The sequence below is a fragment of the Pipistrellus kuhlii genome, unplaced genomic scaffold, assembly GCF_014108245.1.
Source record: "Pipistrellus kuhlii isolate mPipKuh1 unplaced genomic scaffold, mPipKuh1.p scaffold_m20_p_31, whole genome shotgun sequence".
NCBI classification, from domain to species: Eukaryota; Metazoa; Chordata; class Mammalia; order Chiroptera; family Vespertilionidae; genus Pipistrellus; species Pipistrellus kuhlii.
Window position 1 is genome coordinate 4,859,187 of NW_023425531.1, and position 12,657 is coordinate 4,871,843.

The 12,657-nt window shown below is 42.7% G+C and overlaps 1 long non-coding RNA gene across 1 annotated transcript; it reads left to right on the plus strand.

Moving 5' to 3' along the window:
* Nucleotides 1-1,661: 1,661 nt before the first annotated feature.
* LOC123653336 lies at nt 1,662-9,458 on the plus strand. Its single transcript, XR_006743067.1, has 3 exons — nt 1,662-1,818; nt 3,378-3,380; nt 9,448-9,458. It is a non-coding gene; the product is annotated as an uncharacterized LOC123653336 (long non-coding RNA).
* Nucleotides 9,459-12,657: the final 3,199 nt, after the last annotated feature.

Here is a 12,657-nt window from a genome sequence, read left to right on the forward strand (position 1 = left end):
CTTCCATCCATGTCCTGCCAACACTACCTCTCAGCTTAGGTGGACTCAGGATTTCAGTTCTGTCGCCATCTCAATTTCTACAGCCCAGAAGCCACACTTCTGAAAATCTCTGTTACTCAGAAATCTTGAAGTTCAGATCTCCCAGTGTTTAGTCTGGACTGTCCAGAAACCAAACCAAAAGGAGACAAGGAGATTAGGAGGTTGGCTGTAGGATCTGTGACAATGGAGGCTGAGGAGACCCATATGCCATCTGCCAGTGAAAGGCCCCCAAAGCTGGTGGGGTGACTCAGCCACGTCGGCCTGAGAGCAGCGGAGGACGGAGTCCCAGCGCGGGAAGAGAAACAATCTGTTCTCCCTTCACCTTCTTGCTCCTTTGGGCCCTCAGTGGAGTGGATGGCGCCCACCCACCCTGGTGCAGTGTTTCCCCCTCTCTCCTGATTCAAATGCTGGGCTCCTCCAGAGATGCCTTGGCAGACGCACCCAGACACAGTTTCCCCAGCTGCCTGGCGCCCTGCGCCCAGCCGTGAGGACACCTAACATTGACTGTGGCAGCCTGGATGCCATCCGGCACGCAGTAAATGTCTCTGTTTGTTGGTGTTTGTCATCTTGTGTCCTTGGACTTTGGAAACTAAATCCTGTCTGTGCCTCTTCCTGCGACAATCAGGCTGCCACACACTTTGGTTCCAGTAAAGTTCCTGAGCCACAGCATCTCTGTCTCAGTCTACCCTTTCCCTGCAGCTTAAGCTCTACCCTCAGAGGGAGCCTCTGACACTCTCCCTGCTTTCACACCCCCTGCCCAAGGGCTGCTGGCACTCCCAGTCCCACCTTGCCTTAGGGAGGAAAGCAGGCCCACTTGGGTGGGAAGAACGATGCAGGTAGGGTCTGAGTGAGCTGGCACTCAGGGTCTGAGTGAGTTGGCATGCAGTTTCTCCTGGCTGTGCTGCAGACAGACAGGGAGGGCTTCGCAGCGAGCTCCCGTCTCTGCTCAGTGGCAGCAGCTGTTCCTAAGCCCGCGGAGCAATGGTGTGTGTCTGGGCTGAAGAGAACAGAGGTTGCTTAAATTGGTTTCCATCCCCTCTGAAACCAATAAGTGCTCCTCCACTGCTTGGCACAATTGAGTTTCGGAGTGGTGCCCCAATGGGGTGTCAAATCAAATCTTAATCCCATCAACGGCTGCCCTGTGCGTCCCCGGGAGCAGGCACAGGGCCAAGTGAGGAGGGGGGTCCTGTAGCACCAGCCGGTGCCGGGGCCGTGCTGGCGCCTCCTCCGTCTCCGGGAGAAAGGCCGCCGGACCAGCGCACGCCTGGGCCTGAGAGAGGTCTGCAGGCCTCACAGGGCCATGAGCAGTTCTTACGGCCTCACCTTACGATGCGGTTTAGCAAGGCAGGCAGTGGTCAGAGGTGCTATAATAACATTATGGTCATAAGGAAACCCCTCTGATGTATGAAATGATTACTGTGTGCAATGTTTGCTGTGTGGAAACCCCAATACTCTGTACCTTCCAAAATTGATGAACACCCCACTATCTTGATGTGAAAGCCCTGAGCCCTTAGAGTATAAACGCCCTGCTCCCAGCATAAGGCATACCATCCGACGCACACTGATAAGGACACAAGTTGTTTACTTTGGTCTATATAAGCCTGGGACCATCTTCAGTTGATGTCTCCTGCCCCATAAGAGGAGGACTTCACATCGCTCTGAGAGACAAGCTCATGACTGCTCTGCTGTGTGAGCCTGCCTGTCTCTGTCTTCGTCGTCCGCTCTTCGGTGTGCATGGCCGGGTGGCCCTTGCTGGAGCCTAGGACCCACTAGAAATAGGTAAATAAACCCTTTGTGATTGCATACTCTTTCTGTCTGTGTGTCATGTGTTCCAGTTCGGGTCAGCTGTCTAGACATTGAAGCACCAGGGGATAGGCCGTTATTGCTGACTCCTGGTCACCTGCGTTTGTCCCACTAAGTCTGGACTCTAGACAGATAATCAATTAATTGGGGCATAACTGGGACAAGAGGGCATAAGGTTGCTGAAATTAAGGATGGAGGTCGGGTGGATTTAGTTAATCATCAAGTAACTAGGCACTATGCTAGACCCTGGGGCAAAACCAGTGAATAAGATGGTGAAGATCCCTGCACTCAGGGGGCTGATGTTCCAGACATGTCTCCCTCCAACTCACTTGGAAAAGCCCAGGTCCCGGGAGATGAAGAAGACCTCCAAGAGACGCCATAGGACAGGAAAGGAATCCCAGCTGCTCAGCGGGCCTGGAGAATTGGGCCTTGCCTTCATCAAGGGTTCCAACCTTATCTGGCTCCCCGGATAAGAGGCCACAGCACAAGTGCCCAGTTAAGTTTCCATTCCTCGTCCCTCTCTGTGCTGCTCGGGGGTCTTGCCATCCTTCACGATGGCCTCTGTCACCTGGATGTGTCCCAGTTCATATCTGACTCAAGATAATGTACTAAATGGTGATACTGAATTTTTGGACTGGAACTAGGATTCTTTGTCCATGGGAATCGAAAGATGAATCCACAGATAGAAGGTGGTACGCAAAGGTGGAGATTTATTGAAGAACAAGTACAGACTCCCACATGGAAAGGGGTAAGAGTCCCACAGAACTGACTCCCATGTAGGGAGGGAGAAAGATTCCACTAGGTTCCCTTTCCCTATGGCTTATGGAGGCTGCAGATCCTGGTGCCTGATATCCCTCTGATTGGTCACTGTTCCCTTAGACTGGTTACTATAGTAACTTCTGGGCTCCAAGGTTGCCCCCTACTTCCTTATTGATTTCCTATTCCCTTTGGGCTTCTTTCTCTTTATTCTGTAAATGTGACCTTTCTTGGCCACTTCTACTTCCCTTGTCTTATGGAAATACACCTGTTGCTGACTCCTTGACTTATGGAAATGTAACTGCAACTGGCTTCCTTGTGTTATGGAAATGCACCTTCTCCCAGTCTGCAGCACCAAGCTTTTCCATGGACCCCAACTCTAAAAAGATCCCTAAGCCTGCCTATGTCGCCCCCAAATTCCTGCTTCATTGAGATGAAGAGGTGGCAAAGGTCTGACTCCAGATTCAGGTTTTGGATCCCAGCTCGGCCACTTAATAGAGTGTGACCTTGAGCATGTCCCCTGCCCTCTGAGTCTCCATTTCCTCAGCTAGAAAATGAAGTGAGTACCTACCTTTCAGAGCTGAGGTAAGGATTCACTGAGATAACCCCGGTAAGAATTAACTAATGCATGGTAATTACTTTGTCATTCCTCCCCACCTGTTCACTGTGTTTCATTGCAGTCTGATTTACATGCAATATATGCACAGATCTCACATGTTACCGTGATGTCACCCATGTAACCACCCCCCAAACACACAGAAGACATTCCCACAGCTCAGAAAGTTCCCTCACACCCCTTCAGTCTGACTACATTTTAATTTTGAATACTGAGTTCTTTATATGTTCTAGATGTAAATTTTTGTTTACATATATGTTTTCAAAATATAATCCTCCAGGTTTGTGATTTGCCTTTTGATTTTTTTAAGTCTTTTGAAGAAGAAAACTTTTTAATTTTAATGAAATCTAATTTATTGATATTGTTTCTTTTATAATTTCTACTAGAGGCCCAATGCACAAAATTTGTGCACAAGTAGGCCTTCTTTCCCCCAAGGCTGCCAGCACAGGCTTCCCTCTGGCACCTGGGATCTGGGCTTCCCTCACAGCCCAGGCCTTGTCCAGAAGGACATTCAGAAGGACATCTATTCTAATTAGCATATTACCCTTTTATTATTATAGTTTTTGTGTATTTTATTTAAGAAATATTAGACAGCCTCAAGTATCATTGAGATTTTCTCTGGTGTTTTCTTCTATAAGTTTATATTTCAGCGCTTACATTTAGATCCATAATCCACTCAAGTTAAATTTTGTGTGTGAGGCAAGTGCTGGGATTCTTTCTTACTTTTAGCAAATGGAGAATCAATTATTATTGAAAAGATTAATCTTTCTCCAGTGCATCGCCTCAGCGCCTTTGTGAAATTCAGTTGACCAAACACATGTGGGTCTATTTATTTCTGGGCTCATTATTCTGTCTCATTGTTTTACACCAATGCCACACTGTCTTGATCCCTTTAGCTCTGTAATAAGTCTAGAGAGTTTATGTTCTCTAACTCAGACCTCAACAACAATACAGTAATCATGTGAGGAGAAATAACAAAATAATTCTACTATATTATTTAACTTAATAGTATATGTTTCCTCAGATTGTTTTGACTATTCTAAAGCCTCTGAATTTCCAATGAAATTTGAGGTTGAGCTCATTAATTACTACAAGAAAATAGCTTCCTGGGATTTTAAACAGGTTTTAAGGAAAATAGGCATCTTAAAAATATTGAGTCTTCTAATCCACTTTTTAGGTCTTTGTAAATTTATCTTGTCAATTAAAAATCTTAGTGTACAGGTACTATATGTTCTTTAGCAAAATTACTTATATGTATTTTTTCTAATTTTCTAATTATTAAGTACTAGTATAAAGGCTCAAAGTCACTGATCAGCAGAGAGATGCAAATTAAAATGACAATGAGGTATTACCTCACACCTGTCAGAATGGCTATCATCAACAAATCAACAAATGACAAGTGCTGGTGAGGATGTGGAGAAGTGGAGAAAAGGGAATCCTAGTGCACTGCTGGGAATGCAGATTATTGTAGCCACTGTGGAGAACAGTGTGGAGTTTCCTCAAAATATTAAAAATGGAACTGCCACTTGACCCAGTGATCTCATTTCTAGGAATATATCCTAAAAAAAAAAACAACAAAAAAAACAACAACAAAAAACAAAACAAAACAAAACAAAACAAAACACCAATCATAAAAAATATATGCAGCAATATGTTCGTAGCAGCATATTTGCAATAGCTGAGAATAGGAAAAAGCCCAACTGCCCACAAGTAGTTAAGTGGGTTAAAAAGCTAAGATAAGTGTGGCACATTTATACCATGGAATACTGTGCAACAGTAAAAAAGAAGAAACTCTTACTCTCTGAGATAGCATGGAAAGATCTGGAGAGCATTATGCTAAGCAAAATAAGCTAGTCAGAGAAAGACAAGTATCACATGATTGCACTCATATGTGGAACTTAATTGACCCAATAAACTGATGAACAAAATAGATCCAGAGACATAGAAGCATGGAAAAGATGGAAGAAGCTCTGAGAGAAGGCAGGGGTGAGTAGGGTGGGTGAGAGAGATTAATTGGGAAATTATGCATATATGCATAACCCATGGACACAAACAATAGAGTGGTGAAGGCCTGGGGGTTGTGGTGGAGGGAGTCAATGGGGGAAAGAAAAGGGAACATCTGTAATACTTTCATAATAAATAAATTAAAAAATATACAACTGAAGTTTTATTCCTCCCCTTCACAACCACACTTTGGTCCTATTTGTCTGGGTTTCCTGTGCTCTCCAGTTCTTGTTCTGCTCAATTATTCTGTTGAGCATTTGAGTTTTTCTTATTACTTGCATTAGACTCAGCCCCCTTATGTCTTCATCATGAAGGCCCAGCTTATCCTGAGCTCATCATGTAGAACATCCTCTGATCACTCCCTTGCGTGCTGCTGTATGTTAACTCCTACCCAGGATAATCACCATGCATTTAAAAATAGACAAGTTCAGCTGCCACAGATAAGTCGGTTTAGCTCAACCTCTGCTCACACCCTGTTATTCATCCATTACCTTATGGTATACCAATTTGTCAACCTGGATTCTAGAATACCAGCTGGAATACATAGTTTGTTGAGGGGGAGGGGGAGGGAACACACACAAAAAACTTGGAAGCATGCATCCTCCACATTCTCTATGGCACTCATTGTAGGCCGAGCTTCTTAATGTGGTGTGAATTATAGAAGCAGCAAATCAAAGATCACTCAACATTAAAAATATACAGTTAGAAATGAAAGTGGGAGGAGGGGAGACCCATTCACAATAGTCATAAAAACTATAAAATATCTATGAATAAATTTAGCAAGCACGGTACTTATCTGAATAAAACTATAAAATTTTATTGAAGAGCATAAAACATGATCTGAATTAATGGAGAGTCAAAGCACGCTCCTGAATGGATGACTATGGATCATAAAAATCCACCCTTTCCAAGTTACTATATTTACCAAAATTCCTATCAGAATCCCATGGTTTTTATTTTAATTTTTGGCTTTAATTATTCATTAAAAATGAATTTGGGGTTTTTGAAAATGAAGAATGGCAGAGAGAGAATTATTCTACCATTTATTTAAAAACATACTCCAAAGATGTTCTAATCAAAACAGTATTGCCATAATAATAGACACTACAGTAGAAAGCAATAGAAAATACAGACTAGATTCTGGTATATAAATACATTTAGTGTTTTACATAGATGATAGTTGAACTCAAGTGAGAAAATAAAGGTTTACTTACTAAAAGGCTCTGGCATAACAAGCCATCTATCCAGGAATATGCAATGCTTAATCCCTACTATACAGAACATATAGACACAAGCTCTGACTTGATGAAAATAATTCATAATAAAATATGAATATACGTTTAAGGAAAATATTTGTAAAAATCAAGTCAAAGAAAAATTTCTTAAATAACACAGAACATTCAAACACCACTATTTAAAAAATAACTAAAGGAAGAAGATATTATAAAATCAAAGGACAAAGGGTAGATTGAAGAAAATATAAATTTGAGACATTGCAAACAGAAGATTAACACATATGCTGGTGATGCAGAAATGTTAAGAAAAAAGAAGCATCTCAAAAATGCAAAAACAAAACAAAAATACAAACTCGTAGACAAATGATATCAACAGAATATTAGTATAGGCAGTGGCAGGTGCTCTCTGAACCCTGAATCACCACCATTTAACATAATATGAATGTCTGTATTTGTTCTGCGAAGACTAAAATAGGTCTCCCTGTACAGCAGGTGCCATTCATGTGCTCATTTACAGGTCTCATAACTCCCTTTTTCTAGGGCCTCAGAGTCTCTGTATAAGAATGGCACTTGGGAGGATTTGTTGAAACAGGACTGGGGAAGAGAATTCCATTACTTCCAATCCTATTTCATTGGTCTGGACTCAGTCACATAATCATGCCAAGTGCAAAGGAGTCTGGGAAAGGTAGTCCAGTCCTGTGCTCAAGAAGAGAAAATAGGGTTTGATGATCTTCTGGAAGACTCTTCTGCAATTTGGCAATTTACAAAAGCAGAAATCATGCCCAATAAACATTTGACAAGTTCTTATTAGTACTGGATAAAATCAAATTAAAACATCACCTCTCCTTCAATGGGTGACAAAGAAATGAAAGCATTAATATACAAATTTGGCAAAGATGTGAAGGGGAGGAATGCTCTCATGTGTTTCGGCATAAATAAGAAATGCTGCACCCTCTTTGGGAAGCCGTCTGGCAATATCTATTATACCATTTTAAAAATCTCATACACAATAGTGCCCAACCTAGAAGTTCCACTTCAGGAAGTCTATTCCACAAATACAAATGTATGAGTAAATAAAATATGTATTCAGAGATATTACTGAAGCATGTTTAAAACGACAAGGAACAAAAGCCAGTAAATTCTGGATATTGACCAACAAAGGAAGAGTTGAACAAAGCTCAGTTATATTCCATGAAATATAATGCAGTTGTAAAAAAAAAAAAAAAAAAAAAAAAAAAAAAAAGATTTATGCATATAACTCTAGAGTAGGGGTGTCGAACTCAATCAGAGAAGGGGCCAAAATCTAAAATCCAGCCTAAATCGCGGGCCGAATGGTTTACTGAACAGTCATAAACTGTCATTGTGATGGAAACGCAGCGGAGTGCAGTGATGACAGCGCGGTGCGGGCCACATTGCAAGGCCTGGCGGGACGGATTTGGCCCGCGGGCCTTGTGTTTGACACGTGCTCTAGAGGTATGTTTATTATGTATTGTTCATTGGAAAAAAACAAGGTGCAAAAACTTATTTGAGTATTACTTAATTTTGTAAAATTATTTTTATAAAACATTATTTTGCATATAGCTTTGCATATTATGCAAGTGTTGTAGCGCTCCCCTTCTTGCTTTAAGAAGTCAAATTATGGAATCATTTATTAAAAGCCAGCAGCATACAAGGGAGCCATTCAGCACTCCAAACCTCACAGCCCCGAACTGCTTGCCACATCTGGCTTATATTGGCAGAATATCACAAAAGTATCGATTACATCTTTGGGTCTGGAATGAGGAACCTGTTTCGCGAAAAGCTTTTTACAGAAGTGAAAATTAAGCACACTAGTTACCTAAAGTATCTACGAATCACTGAATCAACAGAAACACATTATCTGGGACCACCAAGGCAATTTAGAATAATTGTGCTGTCCAGATTCCGGGACCACTGAGTCAACCGGAATGCATTATCTGAAGCTACTGAGACAATTTAGGACAATTGAGCTGTTCTGGTTCCCAGAAGAATGTGCTTCGATGACAAGATAGATCACAATCAATGGAGCATTCAAACCATCATCAATGGAATATTTAGATAGCATACATAAGTTCAGAAAATCAAAATAACTTTCTATTATTTTAGCAAACAAATAAGTACAGAACCCAAACAGTAGTTTCTACCTGAGATGATTGCTATCACACTTCACAAGGACTATGAACAGAGTATTTCAGTGGTTGAGGGAGCAAATGAGCATTTTAAGCAAACACACAAAATGGTTGTGGAATAAAATGAATATGAATTTTATAAGCACAAGTTTAGTCATTCATACATTCATTCAAATTATCCATTTTGCCAAACACCTTGCCAGGTGATAAAGTGGTAATCTAGCAGATATGACAGGTAAGACTGGAACTTACAAGAGGCTTGCAGTCTAATGCATTGTTTGTTCGACGTGAGTAAATGAGCACATACAACACTATGACAAATGCTGTAATGGGAGAGTTTTAGAAGAGGGGCACTTAATGCCTATAATGAAAGTAGGGGATCAATATCTATGTTCATATGTGAATCCAATAAGTACCTTGGTACGTGACCCTGAGCAAGGTGCTTAGAAACTTCTAGACTCAGTTTTCCCATCTTTAATTAGTATTAAAATTCCTCTAACTTCACAGGGTTGTTGTAAAAGTTGAATGAAATATAGATAGAAAATTTTCTATCATGGTACTGTTAGAAATAAGGCAAGCCCCCCAACTCAGGGGTTCTGATAGAATACAAAACACTTGGGAGCCAGGCAACAAGACAAACATATTTACTTCTAAGTAGAAGGGTGCACACACCTGGTCTGGAAGCACGTGCACACCAAGCAGGCAGGCTGCTTGGGTTTATAATTCCTTACACATGTGACCTGTCCTTTGCTCTTGATTGCAGCTCAGGCATACTGTCTTTCATGATTGGCTAATTCAAAGGGAGGGGTTGGCCTTTGCTGTTTCAAGATGGCAGCCTCCAGGGGAGCTGCAAGCCATGTGGCTAATATGTGGCTGTCTAAACTGTTCTTTGACAGAGAAGATTATTTGTTTTCTGTCAAAGAACAGTTTAGAAAATAAAGGATCCTGGTAAAGAAGGTATCTTTCACTTTCTTTCCTTGAATCACCACCATGTGCCCTTCCTTCCAGATGGGCAGGCTGCAAGAGCTGCAGAGGAAGCTTTGCCCAAACCTGCACCCACTTTACCTTTCAGGGTTTCACAGTCTGCGAGTCAATGAGCTAGCCTGCTGCTGAACATTATCAGCCAATAGCTGCCTCCTAATAGCCCCAGCGTCCTCTTAGCCCTGCAGAGAGCCTCCTGACTGGCCCTTGAAAATGCTGAGTGAACTGGGTGCCTGCATAGCGTTTCGCACAGTGGATACCCAGCAACAGATGAATAGTGACTTCTAATGGCCCCCAAGGTCAGACCTGGGGTGGCTCTTGATTAGTGCCCTGCTTTCACTCATTCACTTACAAATGTTTTAATGGCAGAGGTAGTTTACTATAATTGACATAGAAATCTGTTATTATAAATTTTATCTCCTCTTCTTGCGAAGTGTCCTGCCTTTATTTTGTGAAGGCACTTGTCCCACACTCACCCATCCTGTGGTTTTGGTGGGAATTACCACAACCCCAGCTACAAAGATGGTGGACGTATGACTGAGGCCAGGTGAGTTGAGGCATTTAACCCACAAGAAAGCACTAGTTGATTAAGAGACAACAGACAGGAGCTTCTGGGCTTTGACTGGTGCTGTTGTAAAAGAGAAGGATTCGCTTCTGAGGGTCTCCTGTAGCTTCCAAGTCTACCAAGTGAATGGGGGCTTACCTGGGATTTTGTGTGAAATCTCCCAATATTTTAACAAATTCAATTTAAAAATAAATACTATGTAGTCTAAACAAAATGTATCTATAGGAGGGTTGCAACCAGTATCTTTGTAAATTCCAGCAAAAACATTTCAGCAAGTCCTGCCCTCGCCCAGCCCTGTGAATTGGTCTGAACAAGAAGAAGGAGGCCTGCTGAGCTTTGTTGCCTAGATGTTCTCAAAGGATGAGCAAGTAATTATGCTTTCTTTCTACTCCTTTAACTAAGAAGGGCAGTGTTTACAATCTCAGGTTTATAGTTAACACAGCGGATTTGAATCTATCTCAGCTGCTTACTACCTCTGTAATGGTGTTGACAATAGTACCTAGCTCCTAAGGTTGTTCATTATGAGAGTTAGATAAAATAATTGGCCTGGATAGCATCTGTGAAGATAGAAGGTCACTGAAGATCCCCATCAGAAAGCCTCAGGCCAGTGTTGCACATCCATTGGTATCTTTTTCCTGCCAATATTTGCAAATCTCTGCCCCTTTTTAACTGGCATGGCATCTCTTCCTTTTTCTGTGTTCTCTGCACAGACAAGACTTGAAACAATCTCTTCCCATGGAACCTTTCCTGGGGAAAAAAGAGCTCAACTTGTCCAATTTTTAGGGCCACTGAGGTTTGGATTTGTGTTGGTTTTCCTCTTATTCTCTTAGGTATTTTTGTACCTTTTTTTTTCACTTCCTCATTTTTATATGTTAATTTTTTAAATTGATTTCAGAGAGAGAAAGGAGAGGGAGAGATAGAAACATCAATCAGCTGCCACCTGAACTCCCCCTCCTGGGGATTGAGCCTACAACCCAGACAAGAGCCATGACCAGGAATTGAGCCAGTGACCTCTTGGTCCATAGGACAATGATGTCAACCCCTGAGCCACATCAGCTGGGCATGTATGTTGATCTTTTGCTTCCTTTTCTCTTCCATTTCTCTCTCCACCGACTTGCTTTACACATTCCTTTTCGCCACCCTTATCCTATTCCTACATCTGTAATGTAAGGATCAGTAATTGTGTCATCATGATTATTTTAAGATTTAAAAAATACATTTAAGTTTCCCAACATTGCTGTATATAGTAGGCTCTTAATTAATGAAAGATGTTCCTTCGCTTCCTGTTCCTCAGAATCTATCCCCTCCTCGCTCTTGTTTCTGCCCTCAGCCTTCCACCCCCCACCTTGCTTCTGTCATGTGTCAGCACCTTCATCACCCCCGCAGCTCAGGGAGGCAGCTGCCTTTATTCAAACCATTAACAGCCCTTCCTCTGCGTTTTATTGTTCCTTCTTCATTTGAGATGCACAATGGTAACGTGTTATATTGCTAAGATGATTGACTATATATCAAAAAGAGAACAGTCACATTTCATGAACTTCAGAAATTTCCTCAGTATAGGCATATTTTCTGTATGTGCATTTTAATTATCTTTGTCAAAGTATTATTTTAACTGCTAGAGGCAAGATTGCTTGGAAGTCATCAGATGAAGTTGGCTCCTGTCTAAAGAGCTCTCCAAGGTGCTGAGCTCACTTTCTTCCCTTTGGGAAGGTGGACAGCAGACATTCACTCACAGACATGCTTCACAGATGCTGCTACAGCAGCCCATCACTTGCACATTTTTGAATTATGTTGTGTGGAATTCATACCTCACTCCTATAATATTTCTTGGCTCAGAAATATTTTGTGATTCTTTCCACTGCAACCAACTCCTCCAGCTGTATCTCTGTGACAACAGTAAGTTCTGGCAAAGAGCTCAGCTCCAAGAGCTTCTCCTCCATCACTAACCAGCTCCCAGAGCTCCCCCTCCATCACTAACCAGCTCCCAGAGCTCCCCCTCCATCACTAACCAGTATCCAGAGCTCCCCCTCCATCACTAACCAGCTCCCAGAGCTCCCCCTCCATCACTAACCAGCTCCCAGAGCTCCCCCTCCATCACTAACCAGCTCCCAGAGCTCCCCCTCCATCACTAACCAGCTCCCAGAGCTCCCCCTCCATCACTAACCAGTATCCAGAGCTCCCCCTCCATCACTAACCAGCTCCCAGAGCTCCCCCTCCATCACTAACCAGCTCCCAGAGCTCCCCCTCCATCACTAACCAGTATCCAGAGCTCCCCCTCCATCACTAACCAGCTCCCAGAGCTCCCCCTCCATCACTAACCAGCTCCCAGAGCTCCCCCTCCATCACTAACCAGCTCCCAGAGCTCCCCCTCCATCACTAACCAGTATCCAGAGCTCCCCCTCCATCACTAACCAGCTCCCAGAGCTCCCCCTCCATCACTAACCAGCTCCCAGAGCTCCCCCTCCATCACTAACCAGCTCCCAGAGCTCCCCCTCCATCACTAACCAGCTC